The sequence below is a fragment of the Lutra lutra genome, chromosome 4 (genome assembly GCF_902655055.1).
Source record: "Lutra lutra chromosome 4, mLutLut1.2, whole genome shotgun sequence".
Taxonomy (NCBI): Eukaryota; Metazoa; Chordata; class Mammalia; order Carnivora; family Mustelidae; genus Lutra; species Lutra lutra.
Genome location: NC_062281.1, coordinates 119,727,126 through 119,751,492, shown reverse-complemented (window position 1 = coordinate 119,751,492; position 24,367 = coordinate 119,727,126). Strand labels below are relative to the sequence as shown.

The 24,367-nt window shown below is 38.4% G+C and overlaps 1 pseudogene; it reads left to right on the top strand.

Moving 5' to 3' along the window:
• On the top strand, positions 1–23,663 carry LOC125097360 (peptidyl-prolyl cis-trans isomerase G-like; annotated as a pseudogene).
• The last annotated feature ends 704 nt before the right edge of the window (positions 23,664–24,367 follow it).

Genomic DNA, 24,367 nt, shown 5'->3' with positions numbered 1-24,367 from the left:
ATGTGTCTCTTGCCAGCCGTGAACTACAAGCCACGGGCCGTGGGGCCAGGAAACAATGGTGGGCCCTTGGGAAATTTCTGGGACTTTCTGGGCTATGGTAATCTCCCCACTCATCTTTCAGCCAGGCTGTGGGAAAACGTCTTTGAATATAAAACCTGGAACTTCTTTTGGCCCTTCAAAGAAAGGTTGACCCTGCAGCAGACGACAGATATTCGAGAAAGCACCATACAGTCACTTCTCTGGGAGACTCCTGGGCACACATTCCTCTTTGTTCGCCGTACAGAACACCCAAGTTTGCAGTTGGTAACTTTAGCTGTCACAGAGCCTTTGCATTTGTAGAGCATTTAGCTTATTGGCCTAGATGTTCTCATGTTTAGGGATAAAAAAAGTAGTTTAATTAATTCACAATAAAAATCCTCCATTTCATAGAAGATAAAACTCATATAACCCAAACAGAATTGAATGTGTGATCTGATGCAATCATCAGCATGCAGCAGCCTTAAAAATTACAATATCTGACCTTAATATGTGTGAATCTATCAGGATTCCATTGTCGACATGTATATTTTTCAATATTCTTCTCTGAGCTGAAATCATGTCATTTATATGCAAATGACCACATCTTCCACAGCTGCTGCTTCTCCGTTGAAGCCGAGGGACTTATTTGCACTTAATAAAGCCTCATAAATAGGTTTTGCCTCTAAAAGTGTGGGGGAGCAGGAAACCCATTGTAGCCTTTTACAGTTACGAGCTTCTTTCTGTTTTGAAAGCTAGGGGCCACCCCTAACAGGATGATTCTCAGTTGCCAAAGAAATACGGATCCTCACCCAGCTAGTTGCCCCCCTTCCCTCCTTAGAAAACAAGTGTTCCTGTCCTTTATGAGGCCTTCTTCCATTTGAAGCTGGAGGCAATGTCCAATCTCCAGCAGGGGTTGCGATTTCAGTGCAAGGAGGGCTGCCATGTGAGAAGAAGCTCTTGCCAGGCAGTAAGAGCAAGTGCCCGCTCCTTCGGGGAAGAACTCCTCAGGCCTCCTCAGGCTGTCCTGTCTGAGGGGAGGAGGAGCTGGGGAACTTCTGGGCAAGCGGAGAGGAATTTTTCCTTTTATGAGTTACCAGTTTCCCTTTTAAAACACTCTACGTAGGGGTACCTTAGTGGTTCAGTCTGTTAAGCATCCGAATCTTGATCTAGCTCAGGTCTTGATCTCAGGATCGTGAGTTCAAGCCCCGTATTGGAATGCCCAGCGTGGAGCCTACTTAAAAAAAACCCAAAAAACAAAAAACACTCTACATAGAGAAGGGGCAACATTGGGGATTGTTTGTACGCTCTGACGGCCCAAACAGCGTTAAGACAACATTGAACATATCTTCATTCATGTGAGTAGTACAAAGCATCTCTCTTCCTCCTTCACCCACTCCCATCTTCCTAGCTTGCCATTCTTTTTCAACAGAATTGGATGACAAAGGACGATCCATCGTATGAATCCACCCGTTTTCTCTTAATGTTCCTCTAAAACCAACCAGGCTTCTACTTTGTGGTCAACAGAAGCATTGCATTTACCACTTAAGACCATTTAAGACATACTAAATAAAAAAAGAAGAAGAAGAAGGAGAATATTATGGGATAATTGTCTCCCGCTGTTAGATGCTAAGACAAACCTGAGGCACTTATGAAAAATAAATAATCATGGGAAGCAGGGTCATTTATTTTTAAAGCACTGTGTTGCTGATTTGGTAATAATGACCTATTATCCTTGTCAGAGTAATAGACTGTTCCTGGAGCTTCATTTCTGGTGTATGAGCCACTGACATAGTAGAGATGATTAAACTGTCTGATAAATGTGTATAATCATCAAAGACACTGGTTGACAATACTATCATTAAATTGTCACCAGCTTGGCAGAGAGACAAACATCCCTACCACATCAACCTATCAGAGATGTTTATAACTGCAAAAATGTTCAAGCACGATATTAGTGCAGATAACTGAGATCACACACCCTGAAAATCCAGCCAGTAGGAGCAACTTGTGGCCGGGGAAGAGCTGGAAGAGGGAGATATCTGGCCCTTGAATCAGGAGTCCTGGGCTCCCCTCTGTAAGCCTCAGCGTCTTTCATTTTAAAAATAGAGATATCTATCCTCTCCATCTCACTATAATACTGAGTATCAACATTTTAAAAGATATAAAATACAAAATAATAATAATAGATTCCATCTTTTTTGTATGAGGTTGCTCTTGATATAAGTATTTAAGATTTTATATTGGTTTACTTTTTTTAAAAATGTGATACAATACATTTAATATAATTGAATTATATATAATAAATCTATAATAATTATATAATAAATACATATAATATTATCATCTTAACCTTTTTTTTTAAAGAGAAAGATACAGAGTGGTGGGGGGTGCAAAAGTCAGATGCTTAACCAACGAAGCCACCAGGTGCCCCTCATCTGAACCATTTTTAAGAGTACAATTCAGGGACACCTGGGTGGCTCAGCCTGCTAAGTACCTGACTTCTGCTCAGATCATGATCTCAGGGTCCTGGAATCAAGTTCTGCATCAGGCTCCCCACTCAGCAGGGAGTCCACTTGTCCCTCTCCCTCTGTTTCTCCACCGCCCCCAAACTTTTGCTCGCTCGCTCTCTCTCTCTCAAGCAAATAGATAAATTTAAAAAAAAAAATTAAAGAGTACAATTCAGTGTTAGGTATATTTGTATTGCTGTGCAATCATCACCACCATCCATCTCCAGAACGCTTTCATCTTGCAAATGTGAAACTTTGCACCCAACAGATAATAACTCCCCATTCCCTCTATCCCTCCAGACCCTGGAAATAATCATTCTACTTTTTGTGTCTATGAATTTGACTACTCTAGGTGCCTCATGTGTAGAGTCACACAGTGTTTGTTCTTTTATGTATGGCTGATTTCACCTAGCATAATGTCCTCAAGGTTCATCCACATTGTAGCACATGTCAACATTCCCTTCCTTTTTAAGGCTGAATAATAATCCATTGTAGTTATACATCACATTTTTAAAGCATTCATCCACTGAGAGATACCTGGGTTGCTACTATTTTTGAGTTATTGAGAGTAGCACTGCTATGAACATGGATAAACAAATATCTCCTTGAAATTCTGCTTTAATTTTTTAAAAAGATTTTATTTATTTGTTTGACACAGAGAGAGAGAGGCAGAGAGAAAGCATAAACAGAGAGAGCAGGAGAGGGTGAAGCAGGCTCCCTGCAGAGCAGGGAGCTTGAAGTGGGGCTCTATCCTAGGATCCTGGGATCATGACATGAGCTGAAGGCAAATGCTTAGCCAGCTGAGCTACCCAGAAGCTCCAAACCGAGCTCTCTCTCTCTCATATATATATATATACACATATATATATATAATTTAAATATTTTATTTATATTAAATATTTTATTTAAAAATAAAATAAATAAAAATTACTTTAAAATTATATACATCTAAAATTTTAAGTTTTATTTTATTTTTTATTTATATTTATATTATTTTATTTATTTTTTATTTATTTTTAAGTAATCTCTTCACCTAAAGTAGGGCTCGAACTCACAACCCCAAAATCAAGAGTTGGATGCTCCACTGACTGAGCCAGCCAGATGCCCCTTGAAAAAAACCTTTAAAAAAGCAATACAAACTGCTTGGACCTGTACCCTATACACTGCTTACAGAGTTTGATATTAGACTAAAGCAAAAGACTAGAATTTAGTGGATAAATTCCATACTGTTCCATAGTTTGTCTGTTGTTTGGGTCATATGAGAATCTTTTGAATCCCAGCATTCTTTCACTAATCAGCATGCTGCAGATGTTAGCATAAAAGTCATTAGTGAAAATGTTGAGCAATTTAGGACTGAGGGGCCAACCTCTAAGTTATTCTTCCCAGAAACCTTCCTCTGGAGTTATGAAATTTCTTAAGTAGCACTGTTAGGATTATTCAACAAGTTAAAAACCTTCCTACCTGAAACAGCCAGTGTACAGTTCTTTCATAAGGGTATCACAAGATTCTTGGTGAGGCTGAAATTCCAATACTCTTTGTCTATAAAATGTCCCTGATATCCAGTACATACAAACCCCTTCAGAAAAAGGAAAATGCATTTAGGTTGGCATGACCTTACCAAACCTGTACTATTCCTAGAGATCACTATTTACACTGGAAACTGGTAAAACCATCTTTAATATGATTAGTTCTAGGTTTATTGACTACTTATTCACAATATTTAATCTTTATTCACAATTTCTTAAAGATTTCTCTTGTCAATTCAACAATTTAGTCTATAGAAATAATAGCGATACCACAAATAGCCACTGTGCGTCCAGTATTATGTGCCAGGTACTGGTTAAAGAAAGGGCTTTATGTTGAATTATTCCCCTGCCAACGAGGTAGACTATTATCCTGGTTTTACAGGGGATGAAACTGAAATTTGGAGCTGTTAAGTAAATTGCCAGGAGAATAAATTAGATGCTAGGTGTATCTGACTCCAAAGCCCATTTTCCCAATCTATTATGATCTATTATATTACATTCTCTTGAGATACAATTGTTCAGATGTGGAATCTTGGACAAGCTGGGGCTCCAGTACTTTTTACTAACATTTGTCCCATCCTTTCATGTCAATATTCCAGTCTTCTTACCCAGAAAAAAAAAGGTAGTAAAATAGGAGTGGAGAAGTTCTTTTCCTTACTGCAACTATATGCTAACTTAGCATCATTATTTACAAGCTGAGGCTTTTCCTTTCCCGGAATTCCTTCTGCTCTAAATTTTTAATTTTCTTTAGCATTTTACCTGTTTCTGGACAATAGTCTTCCTCTAAAACATGAGTTACTCTAAGACCTTGGGTATGTGTCATCCTGTTTACCATTCACCCACGTCCATCAGAAAACTTGCTATCCAACCAAAAGCTTGCTACCTCTCTGGATTCCTCCAGTTTTTCTTCCTTACTGGAACCATTGCAATAGTCAGAATCAAAATGTGCACTTATTCATTTTCATTGTTTGCCTTTCTTCTAATGGAGTCACGATCATGTCATCAGTTAACAGGCCTTTCCCTTGACCCCGTCAGAACTGTGTGCTTTAGAGAAAGCCAACTCTGCACCATACGACCTGCCCATTCTTTGACTGAGTTTGGCAATAGCACTTTACTTGGTGTTGTATGTGACATACACATTTCCTCTCACAAATTCTCACTGCATTCTGAAGAATTGCTGGGGTGGCACACTCAGAACATCAAGAAAACAACAAATCTGCCATGACTCTGTTATTTAGGAAACTTTCCAAGTGATAGGCGGGGAAGTTCTGATGTGAAGAAGGGACATGGAGTAGTGGTTAACAGCTCAGGCTTGGAGTGGGGATGGTGCCATTTCTTCAGCTTAACTTTCCTCAATTAAAAATAGGGATGCGGGCACATGGGTGGCTCAGTTGTTCAGCATCTGCCTTTGGTCAGGTCATGATCCCAGGGTCCTGGGATCCAGCCCCGCATTGAGCTCCCTGCTCAGTGGGAAACCTGCCTCTTCCTCTCCCTCTGCTTGTGCCCCTCTTTTGCTGTCTCTCTCTGTCAAGTAAATAAACAAAATCGTGTAAAAAAAATAATAGTGTAAAGACAGATCCTAGTCTTTCAATCTGTCATTTAAAAAAAAATAAAAGTAGGGATAGTAAGCATGGGATAATTGGATAATGTTACTTAATGGATGTAAGTGCTCATTAGCACAGTGCTGCTCATAGCATCATTTTTTTTTTAAATTTCTTGGCCCCATGTAAGATTTTGATCAGGTGATCAAAGCTCCTTCCCATTCTACACTATTAGCCCAACAGCATATCCAGTCTATTGACTCCAAGTGAAGACACGTAAACATTTTCTAAAGGCTTTGTGAACACTTTCTTCATCCTCTAAGTGGTTCATGTTTGTTTAATCTTGAGTACAGAACAGAGAGTTGATTAAAAGGCATTGTTTATAGTTGAAAGTATCTTTTTAGAAAATATCTTTGGGTTTTAAAACCCCAGGAGAGGGGAATTAACCCATGACAGGACTGATTTCTTCCCAACTTAGGAAGCCCTCACTCATGCTCCATCTCTCTAAAGGCCTCAGAATAAGTTGGAGCAAAGTGAGCTTGGGATGAATAAAAGGCAAAACAAGAGCTTCTGCAGCAGTGCTTCCCTGGTTTATATCATAGCTCTGACTTGGATTATAGGTACAGTTTGGGAAAGTCATTTCAACCCAACTAAAATGATATCATTGCAGCTCTGTGCCATGAGCCTAAAGGTGACACATTAGTTTCTCTTGCTGCTATAGCAGATCACCACAAACTCTGGCTTAAAACAAGACAAATTTATTACTTACATGTCTAGAGGTCAGAAGTCCAAAAATCAGTGTCACTGGGCTAAAATCAAGGTTGTTTGATTTTAAAATCCAGGGCTACATCTCTTCTGGAGGCTCTAAGGGAGAATTCATTTCCTTGACTTCTCTAGAAGCCACCTACATTCCTTGACTTGTGGCCCTTTTCTCCACTATTGAAGCTAGCAGTGTAGCATCTTCAAACTTATCACCCTTCCTCTCTCTCTGGCCTTTGCTTCCAGCCTTCACCTCCTTCTCTGACCCTCTTGCTTCCTTCTTTCATTTATAAGAACACCTATGAGTACATTGGGCCCGCATGGATTATCCAGGATACTCTCCCCATCCCAAGACCTTCACTTCATGTTCAAGGTTCCTTTTGCCATGTAATTTGACATATTCACAAATACGGAAGATTAAAACATGAATATCCTTGGGGGCTTTATTTTGCCTACCACAGGTGTATTTTATACATTCTTTCCTCAGTCATAGGGCCCAGATATTATCAGTCCCAGTTTATATTTGACAGGCAAAACTTCAAATGGAACAAGTTGGCATTCAAAGAAGCTGGAGTTAATCAAATAAAAAGCAGGTATCAGCATGTACTTTATCACATCACCAAGAGAATCAAAAGAGTATGATAGTAAATTTGACTTCTTGTCATGTTGAATTCTTCTTTTGGTGCTACATTATCAGAAAGAGGTAGTATTGTTATAATGTAATTTATATAGTGCCTTCCCCTGAGTGATGAACAGAATATTCCTCAGATTCCTCAGAGAATTAGTCTATCTCTTTTATCCCAGCTCAGCCACTCCAGCAATATAATATGCAGCAATATTATATCTGTGTGCAAGAAATAAATCAGACTCACTAAACTTAAGGATGTTCACTTAAAGAAATTCTTTTTGGAGTTCCTTTCCACTCCCCCTCCCCCACTTTCATTTGAAAATGTTCTTTTGGTAGTATAGAGCCATTGACCCACATTAGATTAATTAGGTCAATTAGCCTTTATGTAGTAATTGACACTCAGGTGTCAATTCCTTTTAATACAGACGTGCCTTGAAAAGAGATTATAACTTAAATTCCTGCCACATAGTAGCATTAAGAAAACATGCATTTATCAACTCTTTCTGCAATATGGCTTTGGGTATAGCAATGATATTGGGTAGAAGAAGCTTAAGGATTTTACCTTGATGAGTTGATTATTCACATCCACACATTGTTAAAAGCCACATGTGTATTTTCCATTTGGATAGGCTGTTGGTAACCCTGAATGCTGAGCCTAATTCAGAGCAACTCCTTTTCTTCTTCTAAACTTGTCAACATTAATTTCTACATTTTCAAACTCACATTGGCCCTAGCATCTAATCTTGGACTCTCACTGGCAATCTGGACTTTCTGAATTTTTTTCCTTTCTGCTTCTCTCCTTCAACATCATCCCTGGAAGCTTTTTATCTCTCCTTCTATTTTCAACATCATCCCCATAGCTTATCTTAATAAGACAATAGCTACCACTTAATGAGTATTTTCTAGGTACCAGACATTTCATATTCATTATTGCTAATTGTTACTTTCAGTTAACTAACAAATATTTGTTGAAATATATGCTCTAGATCCTGGAGATACAGCCCAGTGGATATCCTTATCTCCATGTAATACTTACATACTTACTACATAATACTTACATACATACTATAATACTTAGGAAATAGAGACAGAGAAGTTTAGTGACTAGCCTAAGGCCCTGCTGCTTTAAAAACAGATTATAATCCCATAATAAAGCATGTTGGGGGGGGGCGGTCTGGGTGTGAAAGAGAGAGATCTGGATGGCTATACTCCAAAATACGCACTGTGATTATTACTAGGTAATGGGATTGAGGGTGATTTTGAATTTTTTGTACTTTTGTATTTTTTTTTTAAAGATTTTATTTATTTGTCAGAGAGAGAGGGAGAGAGAGCGAGTGCAGGCAGACAGAATGGCAGGCAGAGGCAGAGGGAGAAGCAGGCTCCCTGCTGAGCAAGGAGCCAGATGCGGGACTCGATCCCAGGACTTGGGATCATGACCTGAGCCGAAGGCAGCTGCCCAACCAACTGAGCCACCCAGGCGTCCCTGTACTTTTGTATTATCTGAAATTTCTTCTTTTACCCCCATTTCCTACTTAGATCACTCAAACCATCCCCCACTGACGACTATGCTAATGCATTTGGTGTAAATCTTTCAGTTTGTTTGTAGTCCTAAATTTTTTTGTTTTTTTACAGATATTTTAAATTTACTTAGATGGTATCACATTCTTTTCTTACATTTTCCACCTAATACTATGGGTTTTAGATCTATGTTGCTACCTGTACAAGTCTATTGCATGTAACTGCCGAATAATTTTTATAATATAGCTATTGTAAATAAGCACGAGCCTTCATAATCAGAAAGAAATCTAGCAAACCTTTTTATTGTGAAGAAATAAAAAAACAATCTTTCTTCTAACATAAGAGCATGAAGACATAAGTTGCTTTACATAACTTTGCCACAAAAATATCCCAATGGAGAAATATTTATTATGTTGCCGATTCTATTTTACTAAACACCTCTACTTTATAAAAGTGCTTGGATACATGGAACTCTTTTCTATAAATATAGAAAATTAAAAGAGAAAAGAGACTCTTTCTGTGAAATCTCTGAAATGCTTGACTTATTTTAGGAAGCAAAAATTTCAAAAGACAAAATTATTTTGAAACTGAAAAGAGTGAAATGAACTCATTACAGTGTGTTCTCACTATATATTAAAAATGAAATTAAAATCATTTAAAATAAAAGAAATATGACATTGTACTGCAAACAGAAATTGAGGAATATCCCAAAAGGATAGGAAATAGTTGGTTGATGGACAGCACAGGAAAATGAAAAGACAGTCAGGAGAAGTAATAAAGTCTATTGGGAAAAACCTGAAATTTATATATTGAAAGTTCATAATTTTTAACATAAAAATCTAATAATAACTGTTAATCCCTTTTCTTTCTTTAAACTTTAATTTAAGGATAAAAATAGAACTTCAAGTGTAACTTTATTCAGTCATATTTTTCATAAGATAGATATCAAATACTCTCAGTAAAGGCTTGTGTTTAACTTTCAAACTTTTCTTCAAAACAATATACTCCTAGATGAAAGGTGTGAAAAAAATTACATATAACTATGTATTATGGGGAAAAAAATACCATGATGAGAGTCATATTCCAAGCAGATATGACTGAAATATTGTGATCCCAGAAAAGGTTACAAAACACTGCTTTTTCTGATAGTTTTTGCTGATAGCAGTGGAGAAGCTTTATAACATAGCACTGGCAAACAAAACCAATTTGCCCTTACTAAAAACAGGGCCTCCTTTTTTTCCTCTCTCTCTCTCTCTCCAAAATATTGGGTTTCAGGATGAAGTCATTGATCTAATGACTTAAAGATAAATAGCTTTTAGGGAAGGCAGGTCAGAAAAGGAGATTAAAATACAGAAGTTTAAGTGTGAAAACTAAAAACAAAATAGTGACCTGAAGTTTCAGAGCCAAACGGTTAGAAGAGATGTCTACTTACATTGATAGGTGACCTGCACAAGGGAAAGGCCTCACCCAATGATCAGATAATCTATGGAAAAGGTCATAGTAGCCTTGCTTCTCTGGAAACTAGAGTTAAACTGGAGACAGAGACTGGAAGATGAGTCTTGGCTAAGAGCCCTCTTGAATTTGCCTTAAATTCTCCAATAGAAAAACTCTAAAGTTTAGGGGGAAACATGGATTTTGATGATTTGATGTAACTTTAAAGATGTAGTATTTCAGTATTTCAGTCTAAGACAGAATGGCATAATGATTAGGCAAAAGGTTCTCCAATCACATAAAGTTCAAGCTTTGCAAAATTTGGCAATTTATTTAGCTTTTTTCATGTAAGTATTACCTCATAGGACTACCTAAGGAATTAAATATGTCATCCACAAGGCTTAGGGCAAGGTCCAGCATGTAGTACATATTCAGTAATGGTAGCTAGTACTGGTAGTAGGTATGATAGGAAATTTTTTTTTTAAAAAGAGGTATGTTTGCCATTTGAGCATTTATCTGATGACTGAGATTCAATATCAACACCAGTTGATATTAATATGTTGTATGGTTTTTAATAGATCCTATTGCATCTGAAGATGTCAGTTCTTACTAATATTAGGAAAGGAGACTTCTTTCACAAATCTATCACTATTGATAACATAATGGGTCCAAGTTTCAGTTCATAAGCTCAAGTATCCAAGAAATGCTTTCATTCTATTTCAAGCCTCCATTCCACTAGATGTTGGGAAAACAATCTCAGTCAGTTCAGTTTCCCCTCCCCTTACATTGGGATTGCCTGTATGTTCCAGGGGGCTATCACCTGTTGTCAGTTGTCATCAGCTCTTTGCTACTATCTGGTGAGGTACACCCTCTGGTCCTGATTAGCAGTCCACAAAGTTTACAGCTACGTCCTTCTTGTGTTGGACACCAGTTTCTGTGACTTTTGGGAGACTGAGAAAAGGAATGGGGCACCAAGAGGCCCTGCCTCATCCCTGTAGTAGACTCTGACTCATGGGACATGGCTTCTGCTGCTCTGCATACACTCCTGGGGCACAGAGGCTACCTCAGTCACCCACACCACCATCTCAACCCTATTGCTCTTGTGCCATTGGCATGGGGGAGTGAGGGAGAATTCTGGAGTCTTGACACCTTCTCAAAGTACACTGGAAAAATGACATTTCTTCTGCTTTCCAATTTCTAAAATTACGCAGAGAGGAGTGCTCTCTTTTTCCCCAAACCTTACCACACCCAACTTCAGAACAAATCCAAGAGAAAGGAGAGCCCAAGTTTTTTTCTCAGGTACTCAGCATTTGAGCTCTTTTCTTTCCCTCTGACTACCTTCCTTTTCCCCAAGTCTAGAGAATCTTCAGTCTTGAGGACAGGAAAAATGGGGTTTTGATCCATTAGGTATTTTTCTAATTCTTTCGTCTCAAGTTTGGATCTTAATCTGAGATGTTTAAAAATGGGGGCACCTGGATGGCTCAGTCGTTAAGTGTCTGCCTTTGGCTCAGGTCACGATCCCAGGGTCCTTGGATCAAGCCCCACATGGGGCTCCCTGTTCAGTGGGAAGCCAGCTTCTCCCTCTCCCATTCCCCCTGCTTGTGTTCCCTCTCTCTGTCAAATAAATAAATAAAATCTTTTTTTAAAATGAAGGATTTGATAACCCTTCCTTGAGGAACATCTACTTTATAGTCCAGTTGTCTCAGTGAAAGAGGCAACAGGAGAAAAAAGAAAAACAACAAAATAAAAACAACCAAAAACATTGGTTAATACCCCAGAAGTACATCAAAGCAGGGAGGGATGTATATTTTATCACTTCCATCCAAAACTACATTTTAAATACTTTAACTTTCCATAATGAATAAAAAAGTCTTCCAACTAAAATATTTTTCTTTAGTCAGAAGCATGGCTTACTTTATACACTGTTGAGAAGTGCTTGATTTTATAATTTCCTTTCAGCCCAAATTGTAAATATTAATTACACACCTTATATGCATGTAAATGGTCCTAACTCCACTGTGCTAGTTGTGAAAACTCATTTCTTTAGTTCCTTTATCCCCTTATTTTCTCCTTCCAGAAAGTGCTGAACTGTTCCCTCCATGATCTTTCATCCTCTCCAAATTTACTCCATCCTCTAACTTCATTCTTTTAATAATCCAATACCCAAAAGAATGTGTAGCTTTCTTTTTCATAAAATTGACTGTCTGCATGTTATCTCCTTAAGAAGTCTAGACACTACAAATCTTATGTAGAGTCTAGAAAAACTTGTTGATAATATAATTTGATGGTGATTATATTAATTTTTTAAAAATCTTGGGGTGCCGGGATGACTCAGTCAGTTAAGCTTCTGACTCTTGATCTCAGCTTAGGTCTTGATCTCAGGGGCATGAGTTCAAACCTTGCCTGTTCTTCAGGTTGGGCAGGGAGCCTACTTAAAAAACAAACAAAAACAAACAAACAAAAAAAAGCAAAAACAAAAAGCTTTGATAACTTTAAAAGTCCTACGTTTTTGTTGCATTTTGATCTTTGTTACCTGGATCATCTACGGGTCCCTTGAAACATGATCTGCTCATATTCATCTAAGACTTGTTCATGACATAAGTAGTAGGATAAAACAGCTGTTCAATCACTATATTTAATGAAAGAACAGTAAGATATTTGGTCATTTTCAAACACTAATGCATAGCAAAACCATTCTAATCTACATACACCATATACTACAACACTTACATGTGCAGTATTTTAAAACTCTAAGTATAGCAACAGCTATGGGTAAAATTGTCTCTAGAATTGAACTATTTTGGTTTATAGCTAGAAAAGAATTCCTTAATACATTTAAGGAAGAAGAGAGCAGAATAGAATTTACATTTATAATGAAAGATAAAAAGTTTACAAAAGTGGGCATGAGTTTTAACCCTTAATACTAGGAACTAAAGTAGGAAAAGTATGGTGCCAATCCTGGTTCAGTTCTAGTTCTGCCAAGGATTAGCTGAGAAACTGTGGGCAAATAATTTAGTATTTTCATGGGCTGTTCTCCAGTTCTGTAAATTGAACTTTTGAAATAGAATCTAAGGGTTTTTTTTTATTGTACCATTAAATTATTTCCGTTATAAAAATGTATCAGATAACAATGGAAAGAAAAAAAATTAAAGTAACTTTTAAAGTAAAATAAAATTTATGTAGTGAATTAGTAAAAATGACTGTAGTCATGGGCTTCAGTGCCTTTTCTGGGCAGCTGTAGATCTGAAGTGCTTTAAAGGATAGAACCCCAAGAAGAAGTAGTGTACCTACCAGTACAGGAGTGAAAGGATTGGATCAGTTGTCCTTGATTGAATCAACTTGTCCTCAATTGTTCTCTATTTAAAGACTAAAGTATTAGAGCCATTGGAACAAAGATTCAGCATTCATTCTCATTGTTCTGTGGGTTATTTGTTTGTTTATTTGACTTTGCCATTAATAATCAACCTGCTGGGAGAGTTGTCTTTGATTTTTTTCTGATATATTCCCCCAAACATGGGATAAATTTTATTGTCTTTTACAGTTAAAAAGGGGTCAGGGAAATTAACTCAGAAGCCATTATATTGTAAGAGTTTTCAGTTTTGGAGCATTGTCAAAGATTTTATGGTTCAGATGGTAACTTCAGTGAAGAAAATGAAGGAGAAGGGAAAGCTATTAATGGAGGGTATTTTGAAGATAAGAGTTTCTCTGTTAAACACAACAGAGAATCTCTTTTATCAGTGACAGGGGAAGGATAAAATGTTCATGGTTCTTCATAACCATAAAACCAACTCCTCATTAAATGGGTATCATATTGTTTTGGGGCAAGTGAATTCTGTTAAGGAAGTTGTGGGAGAGAGAAAACCAGAATACAGATGCAGTGAGCAAACCATTTGCTGAGATACTCAGCTGTGGAGAGCTAATTCCCAAACTAGAGCTAAGAAAGAAGAAAAGACATAAATCCTCTTCCTCTTCCTCATCCAGTGACTCATACAGCTCAAAAGATTCTCAGTCCTTTACTGATTCTGAAAGTACTTCTGAAGAGAAAAATTTGTTTTTTGATTTTTTAAAAAAATTTTATTTATTTTAATGATGAGAGCAAGCAAGCACAGGTTGGGGGAGGGGCAAAGGGAGAGAGAGAATCTCAAGCTGACTCTGTGCTGAGCATAGAGCCCTATATGGGGCTTGATTTCACAACCCCAAGATCATGACCTGAACCGAAACCAATTCTGATGCTTAACCAACTAAGCCACCCAGGTGTTTCTGAAGAGAAATTTTAAAAAGAAATAAAGAGGGCACCTGGATGGCTCAGTTCTTAAGTGTCTGCCTTTGGCTCAGGTCCTGGAATTGAGGCCCGCATTGAGCCCCACATTGGGATCCCTGATCCCTGGGAAGTCTGCTTCTCCCTCTCCCACTCTCCCTGCTTGTGTTCCCTCTCTCGCTGTGTCTCTCTGTTAAATATATAAATAAAATCTTTAAAAAAAAATAGGAAAAAAATTCCCAAACACACACACACACACACGAAAAGCAATTTAAAGCACATTTAGTGAAAGCAAGGCTGAAAATCTTAAAGCATAACATCAGTGTATTGTACATTGGAAGAGTTCCCTCCTATACCTGAAAATAGATTCCTAATTAGAAAAAGTATGCCTAAAGCTGATGACAAAGAAAGGAAAAACAGAGAGAAAGAGAGAGAGATCGATCTACCTAACTTCCAGCCTGCTTCCTATCAGAAGAGACTTTTAGTTACTAGGTCTAGCAAAGAAATTAAAGAAATAGGATGAAGGATTATCAATTTCCCTCCAGATTCAGATCAAGGGATCATTTCAGACATAGTGAGATGGCTTCACATTGGAGGCAAGAGATTCCGAAAACCCAAAGAATGAGGGTGTCCAGTGGTGAAAGTTGAATCAAAGGAGCTTAAGAGTGAGTAAACAAAAGAAACTGAAACAAAACAAATCAAATAAGTCCAGCTAGAGTAAAAGAGAAAAACGTAACTGATCAGAGGCATGTGTCCAAGAGTCCAAACAGGAAGAGGAAAAGAAAGTTAAAACAATTAATATAACAGTAAAGAGAGAGACATTAGAAGAAATTCAGAAAAAAAGATGATAAATATAATAAAAACAAGGTGAAGAAAGGGGCCAAATCTAAAAGTGGGAGTAAGAGCAAAAAGAAGTCAAAGAGTTAAGAAAAGCATAATATAAAAATAAACATAATACAAAGCATAATGGAATGAAGAAAAGAAGATGGGAGTCAAGGAGTAAAGAAAGGAATCGTAAGAATGTTAGAGAAAAATCTGTCTAAGGAAAAAGATTAGGAAAGGGGTAAAATTAGAAGTTTAAATAGAATCAAAGAGCAATGAGCATGATCATAATAAAAATAAGGAAAAGAATAGATGCACAGTGTAGAAGGGAATGGGATATAACCCAAGGCAGATACAATGGTTCTCACTCATCAACAGCTACTTGTCTGTCCTCACTCATCTAGCAGCCTCAGCCCACATCCCAGTACCTTACTCTCATCTAGAAGGAACTGGGCTCATAGACAAATATGTAGGAGATAAAGTGTCCAGCAGGATTCTGAAAAAGAAAAAAAAGAGCTTTTATTCTCCTTTTTCCATAGTTGAGGGGAGACTGAAATGTAATAAAATGATCTCATTTTTTTCAGCAAAAATTAATTTTGCCAGCTACAAGAAGACTTGTAAATGAGATGCCACTTCTCAATAGTTTAAGAAACACATGACCTGGAGAATCACCTCAGTTTTGTCACCCATAGAGTGAGGTTCTTTTATCTGACCTCAATATCAAAGGGATACTATAAGAAATATTTATACAATATTTTTAATTAAAATATTATGTATTATTTGTTTCAGGGGTACAGGTCTGTGATCATCAGTCTTACATAAATCACAGCACTCACCATAGCAAACACTGTCCCCAGTGTCCATCACCCTACCACTCCATCCCTCCCATCCCCTTCCACTCCAGCAACCCTCAGTTTGTTTCCTGAAACTAAGAGTCTCTCAAGGTTTGTCTCCTTCTCTGTTTTCGTCTTTTCCATTTTCCCCTCCCTTGCCTTATGATCCTGTTTTGTTTCTCAAATTCCTCAAACCAATGAGATCATATAATTGCCTTTCTCTGATTGACTTATTTCATGTAGCATAATAGTCTCTAGTTCCATCCATGTCTTTGCAAATGTCAAGATTTTGGTCTTTTTGATGGCTGCATAATATTCCATTGTATATCTACACCACATCTTCTTTATCCATTCATCTGTTAATGGGTATCTAGGCTTTTCCATAGTTTAGTTATTGTGGACATTGCTGCTATACACACTAGGGTGAACATACCCCTTCAGATCACTACATTTGTATCTTTGGGGTAAATACCCAGTAGCAAGATTGCTGGGTCATAGAGTAGCTCTATTTTCAACTTTTTGAGGAAACTCCATACTGTTTTCCACAGTGGCTGCACCAGCTTGCATTCCCACCAACAGTGTAGGAGGGTTCCCTTTCTCTGAATCCTCACCAACACCTGTTTTTTCCTGACTTGTTAATTTTAGCCATTCTGACTGGTGTGAGGTGGTATCTCACTATGGTTTTGATTTGTATTTCCCTGATGCCGAGTATGGTTGAGCACTTTTTCATGTGCCTATTGTCCATTGGGATGTCTTCTTTGCAGAAATGTCTGTTCATGTTTTCTTCCCATGTCCTGATTGGATTATTTGTTCTTTGGGTGTTGAGTTTGAGAAGTTCTTTACAGATTTTGAATACTAGCCCTTTATCTAATATGTCATTTGCAAATATCTTCCTCTATTCTGTCAGTTGTCTTTTGGTTTTGTTGACTCTTTCCTTTGCTATGCAAAAAAAGAAAAAAAAAAAGCTTTTTATCTTGATGAAGTCCTAGTAGTTCATTTTTGCCCTTGCTTCCCTTGCCTTAACGATATTTCTAGGAAGAAGTTGCTGTGGCTGAGGTCAAAGAGTTTGCTGCCTGTGTTCTCCACAAGGATTTTGATGGATTCCTGTTTCACACTGAGGTCTTTCATTTACGTTGAGTCTATTTTTGTGTGTGATGTAAGGAAATGGTCCACTTTCATTCTTCTGCATATGGCTGTCCAATTTTCCCAGCACCATTTGTTGAAGAAACTGTATTTTTTCCATTGGACAGTCTTTCCCGCTTTGTCGAAGATTAGTTGACCATAGAGTTGAGGGTCTATTTCTGGGCTCTCTGTTCTGTTCCATTGATCTATGGGTCTGTTTTTGTGCCCGTACCACACTGTCTGGATGATTACAGCTTTGTAATAGAGCTTGAAGTCTGGAATTCTGATGCCATCAGCTTTTTCAGCTTTCTTTTTCAACATTCCTCTGGCTATTCAGGGTCTTTTCTGGTTCCATACAAGTTTTAGGGTTATTTGTTTCATTTCTTTGAAAAAAGTTGATGGTGTTTTGATAGGAATTGTGTTAAATGTGTAGATTGCTCTAGGTAGCATAGACATTTTCACAGTATTTGTTCTTCCAATCCATGAGCATGGAACGCTTTTCCATTTCTTTGTGTCTTCCTCAGTTTCTTTTATGAATATTCTATAGTTTTCTGAGTACAGATTCTTTGCCTCTTTGGTTAGATTTAATCCTAGGTATCTAAAGGTTTTGGGTGCAATTGTAAATGGGATTGGCTCCTTAATTTCTCTTTCTTCTGTCTTGTTGTTGGTGTATAGAAATGCAACTGATTTCTGTACATTGATTTTTTTAAAATTTTTTATTTTTTCAGCATAACAGTATTCATTATTTTTGCACCACACCCAGTGCTTCATGCAATCCGTGCCCTCTACAATACCCACCACCTGGTGCCCCCAACCTCCCACCCCCCACCCCTTCAAAATTCTCAGATCGTTTTTCAGAGTCCATAGTCTCTCATGGTTCACCTCCCCTTCCAATTTCCCTCAACTCCCTTCTCCTCTCCATCTCCCCTTGTCCTCCATGCTATTTGTTATGCTCCACAAATAAGTGAAACCATATGATAATTGACTCTCTCTGCTTGACTTATTTCACTCAGCATAATCTCTTCCAGTCTCGTCCATGTTGCTACAAAACTTGGGTATTCATCCTTTCTTTTTTCTTTTCTTTTTTTTTTTACAGCTTTATAAACATATATTTTTATCCCCAGGGGTACAGGTCTGCGAATCGCCAGGTTTACACACTTCACAGCACTCACCATAGCACATACCCTCCCCAATATCCATAACCCCACCCCCCTCTTCCAACCCCCTCCCCCCATCAACCCTCAGTTTGTTTTGTGAGATTAAGAGTCACTTATGGTTTGTCTCCCTCCCAATCCCATCTTGTTTCATTTACTCTTCTCCTACCCCCTCAACCCCCCATGTTGCATCTCCTCTCCCTCATATCAGGGAGATCATATGATAGTTGTCTTTCTCCGATTGACTTATTTCGCTAAGCATGATACCCTCTAGTTCCATCCACGTTGTCACAAATGGCAAGATTTCATTTCTTTTGATGGCTGCATAGTATTCCATTGTGTATATATACCACATCTTCTTTATCCATTCGTATGTAGATGGACATCTAGGTTCTTTCCATAGTTTGGCTATTGTAGACATTGCTGCTATAAACATTCGGGTGCACATGCCCCTTCGGATCACTACGTTTGTATCTTTAGGGTAAATACCCAGCAGTGCAATTGCTGGGTCATAGGGTAGTTCTATTTTCAACATTTTGAGGAACCTCCATGCTGTTTTCCAGAGTGGTTGCACCAGCTTGCATTCCCACCAACAGCATAGGAGGTTTCCCCTTTCTCTGCATCCTTGCTAGCATCTGTCATTTCCTGACTTGTTAATTTTAGCCATTCTGACAGGTGTTAGGTGGTATCTCATTGTGGTTTTGATTTGTATTTCCGTGATGCCCAGTGATATGGAGCACTTTTTCATGTGTCTGTTGGCCATCTGGATGTCTTCTTTACTGAAATGTCTGTTCATGTCCTCTGCCCATTTCTTGATTGGATTATTTGTTCTTTGGATGTTGAGTTTGCTAAGTTCTTTATAGATTTTGGACACTAGCCCTTTATCTGATATGTCGTTTGCAAATATCTTCTCCCATTCTGTCAGTTGTCTTTTGGTTTTGTTAACTGTTTCCCTTGCTGTGCAAAAGCTTTTGATCTTGATAAAATCCCAATAGTTCATTTTTGCCCTCGCTTCCCTTGCCTTTGGCGTTGTTCCTAGGAAGAGGTTGCTGTGGATGAGGTCGAAGAGGTTGCTGCCTGTGTTCTCCTCAAGGATTTTGATGGATTCCTTTCTCACATTGAGATCCTTCATCCATTTTGAGTCTATTTTCGTGTGTGGTGTAAGGAAATGATCCAATTTCATTTTTCTGCGTGTGGCTGTCCAATTTTCCCAACGCCATTTATTGAAGAGGCTGTCTTTTTTCCATTGGACAGTCTTTCCTGCTTTGTTGAAGATGAGTTGACCATAGAGTTGAGGGTCCATTTCTGGGCTCTCTATTCTGTTCCATTGATCTATGTGTCTGTTTTTGTGCCAGTACCATGCTGTCTTGATGATGACAGCTTTGTAATAGAGCTTGAAGTCCGGAATTGTGATGCCACCAACTTTGGCTTTCTTTTTCAATATTCCTTTGGCTATTCGAGGTCTTTTCTGGTTCCATATAAATTTTAGGATTATTTGTTCCATTTCTTTAAAAAAAATGGATGGTACTTTGATAGGAATTGCATTAAATGTGTAGATTGCTTTAGGTAGCATAGACATTTTCACAATATTTATTCTTCCAATCCAGGAGCATGGAACATTTTTCCATTTCTTTGTGTCTTCCTCAATTTCTTTCAGGAGTACTTTATAGTTTTCTGAGTATAGATTCTTAGTCTCTTTGGTTAGGTTTATTCCTAGGTATCTTATAGTTTTGGGTGCAATTGTAAATGGGATGGACTCCTTAATTTCTCTTTCTTCTGTCTTGTTGTTGGTGTAGAGAAATGCAACTGATTTCTGTGCATTGATTTTATATCCTGACACTTTACTGAATTCCTGTACAAGTTCTAGCAGTTTTGGAGTGGAGTCTTTTGGGTTTTCCACATAGAGTATCATATCATCTGCGAAGAGTGATAGTTTGACTTCTTCTTTGCCGATTTGGATGCCTTTAATTTCCTTTTGTTGTCTGATTGCTGAGGCTAGGACTTCTAGTACTATGTTGAATAGCAGTGGTGATAACGGACATCCCTGCCGTGTTCCTGACCTTAGCGGAAAAGCTTTCAGTTTTTCTCCATTGAGAATGATATTTGCGGTGGGTTTTTCATAGATGGCTTTGATAATATTGAGGTATGTGCCGTCTATCCCTACACTTTGAAGAGTTTTGATCAGGAAGGGATGCTGTACTTTGTCAAATGCTTTTTCAGCATCTATGGAGAGTATCATATGGTTCTTGTTCTTTCTTTTATTAATGTGTTGTATCACACTGATTGATTTGCAGATGTTGAACCAACCTTGCAGCCCTGGAATAAATCCCACTTGGTCGTGGTGAATAATCCTTTTAATGTACTGTTGAATCCTATTGGCTAGTATTTTGGTGAGAATTTTTGCATCTGTGTTCATCAAGGATATTAATAGCTTTTTTGATTTCAACTTGGTTAGATTTTAGTTCTTTTATTTCTTCAGAAAGGGCTTTTATATCTCCCGAGAGGGTTGCTTTAATATCTTCCATGCCTTTTTCAAGCCCGGCTAGAACCTTGAGAATCGTCATTTGAACTCTATATCTGACATATTACCAATGTCTTTATTGATTAGGTCCCTAGCCTTTGGTACTGCCTCTTGTTCTTTTTTTTGTTGTGAATTTTTCCGCCTTGTCATTTTGTCCAGATAAGAGTTTATGAAGGAGCAAGTAAAATACTAAAAGGGTGGCAACAACCCCAGGAAAATATGCTTTAGCCAGATCAGAAGAGATCCCAAATTGTGAGGGGGGAGAAAGGGGATAAAAAGGGGTTCAGAAAAAAAAAACTATTAAAAAAAAGAAAGCTGATAAAGAAAAAATATAAAAAGAGGAAAAAAATATATATATATTAGATAAACTATTTAAAAAATGTTAAAAAAGAAAACGGTAAAAGTTAAAAAAATTTAGCAGAAGAAGAGAAAAAGAAAAAAAAATTTAAATTAACTGCAAGGCTAAAAAATCATGGGGAGAAAGCCATGAGTTCCGTGCTTTGCTTTCTTCTCCTCTGGAATTCCGCCGCTCTCATTGGTATTGAAACTGCACTCCTTGGTAGGTGAACTTGGTCCTGGCTGGGTTTCCCGTTGATCTTCTGGGGGAGGGGCCTGTTGTAGTGATTCTCAAGCGTCTTTGCCCCAGGCGGAGTTGCACCGCCCCTACCCGGGGCCGCGCTGAGTAATCCGCTCGGGTTTGCTTTCGGGAGCTTTTGTTCCCTGAGTGCTTTCCGTAGAGTTCCGAAGGACGGGAATGAAGATGGCGGCCTCCCGGTGTCGGGCCCGGAGGAGCCGAGAGCCCGGGGCCCCACTCCTCAGTGTGCCCTCAGAGAACAGCGCCCAATGACTCCCGTCACCCTGGCCTCCGGCCGCGCTCCGAGCTGACCGAGCCTGCGACCGGTTCAAGGCAACCCCGAGCTGAGAGTCACTCCTCGGCTCTGTCTCTGTAGCCAGCTTCCCCGTTCTAATACCGGTAAGCTCTGCGACACTCAGACACCCCCGATCCTTCTGTGACCCTGCGGGACCTGAGGCCGCGCTGACCCCGCCTGGGCTTCACCCCAGTTAAGCCTCTGGAGCGATGTCCCTCAGCGGAACAGACTTTTAAAAGTCCTGATTTTGTGCTCCGTTGCTCCGCCGCTCGCCGGGAGCCGGCCCCTCCCCCCGCGGTCTATCTTCCCGTCGCTTTGGATTCACTTCTCCGCCAGTCCTACCTTGCAGAAAGTGGTTGATTTTCTGTTTCTAGAGTTGCTGTTCTTCTTCTCTTCAATCTCCCGTTGGATTTGTAGGTGTTTGCAACTTTAGATAAGCTATTTAGCTGATCTCCCGCTACCCGAAGTAGTCTCAGCTGCTACTTCTCCGCCATCTTGACTCCTCTCTGTACATTGATTTTATATCCTGACACTTGACTGAATTCCTGTATGAGTTTCAACAGTTTTGGGATTGAGTCTTTAGGGTTTTTTAATTTTTTTTTCTTTTTATTTTTTAAAGATTTTATTTATTTGATAGACAGAGATCACAAGTAGGCAGAGAGGCAGGCAGAGAGAGAGAGAGGGAAGCAGGCTCCCCGCTGAGCAGAGAGCCCGTTGCGGGGCTCGATCCCAGGACCCTGGGATCATGACCTGAGCCGAAGGCACAGGCTTAACCCACTGAGCCACCCAGGCGCCCCTCTTTAGGGTTTTCCACATAAAGTATCATATCATCTGCAAAGAGAGTTTGACTTCTTCTTTGCCAATTTGGATGCCTTTTATTTCTTTTTGTAGTCTGATTGCTGAGGTTAGGACTTCTAGTTCTATGTTCAATAGCAGTGGTGGTAGTGGACAGGCCTGCTGTGTTCCTTATCTTAGGGGAAAAGTGCTTAGTTTTTCCCTATTGAGAATGATATTCACTGTGGGTTTTTCATAGATGGCTTTGATGATATTGAGGTATGTACCCTCTATCCTTACACTTCGAAGAGTTTTGATCAAGAAAGGATGCTGTACTTTGTCAAAGGCTTTTTCTGCATCTATTGAGAGGATCATATGGTTCTTGTTCTTTTTATTAATGTATTGTATCACATTGATTTGTGGTTGTTGAACCAAACTTGCAGCCCTGGAATAAATCCCACTTGGTCATGGTGAATAATCCTTTTAATGTACTGTTGGATCCCATTGGCTAGTATTTTGGTGAGAATTTTTGCATCCATGTTCATCATGGATATTGGTCCATAATTCTCTTTTCTGATGGGATCTTTGTCTGGTTTGGGGATCAAGTAATGCTGATCTCATGAGTTTGAAAGTTTTCCTTCCATTTCTGTTTTTTGGAACAGTTTCAGGAGAATAGGTATTGATTCTTCTTTAAATGTTTGGTAGCATTCCTCAGGGATGATTTTTGATTACTGACCTGGACCATTGGGAGATTTTTGATTACTGCTTCAATTTCCTTACTGGTTATGAGTCTCAAGAGGCAAAGTGGTATATGGGGTGAGATATAAAATAAAATATCCAAAAGTGAAAAAAAAAAAAAGGTAGTTACAAAGTAGAACAAGAGAAAGAAGCAGACTTAGGGGAAGGAGAGAAGGATGTGATCTAGAAGCCATGACAGAACTGGCAGAGAAGCATGGAGTACCACAGATACAGAGAAGAGGAGTACAGAGGAGAAGCCCAGAAAGTGGACAGAGAAAAGCAACATCAAGAAACAAAGTTAGGAGGGAAAGGAGAAGAGATTCCAGAGCTCAGAGAGAGAAAAAGTCAAAGCAGAAACAATGAAAAATAGAGAAACCGAGAAAGTTCACCCTGGGAAGAAAATGCTGAAGGTAAGAAAAGAATAAGAACATGATCATAAGAGTTTAAATAATAACAGGGGGGGAAGGCTGATAGAGCTTAAAGTCCATTCTCAAAAGGAAAACAAAGATAATGAAGTCAAGTTCTCCACATTGAAAAATAAGGAGCATGAGAATTCTACATCCTCAAGGGAAGAGAAAAACCAAAAATCAAAGGGTCGAGAAAATGATCATGTACATGAGAAAATTTTGAAAAATCGTACATAAAAAATTTTGATTATGAGTCCAGTCCTAGAAAAAAATGGAGACAAAAAATGGATGAGTGAGTTGTGGAAAGTTCATTTCCATTTTGTCTCAAATTTTTAGTAGAGACTTACTGATGAACCTCCTTTATGTTCTTTTTCTCCTTTCTTTGTTTTTGGGTTGTTCTTTGTCTTTTTTTTTTTTTTTTTAATGTGAACTTTACTTAGTTAATCTTTTGGTACCTTGCAACCTGAAAAATTTGTACTGCCTAAGTTTTAAGTTTTTCAAGTTTAGAAATGAGAAAAAATACGGCAGTAAGATTTGTTTAGATTAAAAAAAATTTAAGTTCTAAATGGTAAAATGTTTACATTTCCAAATTAATCAATACAGAAAAGAAAACCAAAATGATGACTTTATCCTATGTGTAGTTTCTAAAAGACTGAAGCCATCTACTGTCATAAGGATGTGCTTCAGTGGGCAAAATGCTAATATTGGCTGAATTTTCATTCCTTTTTTGATTAAAAAAATGTATAGTTACAACACATGTGAGTGCAGGTTTATGCACATTTTTCCAAAATTTTCAGAACACTATGGGGTTTGGGTTTTTTGTTTCATTCTGTTTTGCTAAAGTATGTCTGGAGTTTTAAGGCATATGTTAGTTTAGGGAAAGGTTTCCGAATTGAAATGTGAAAATAAGCAAAAAAGATAGCTCTTTTGAATTATTGGCT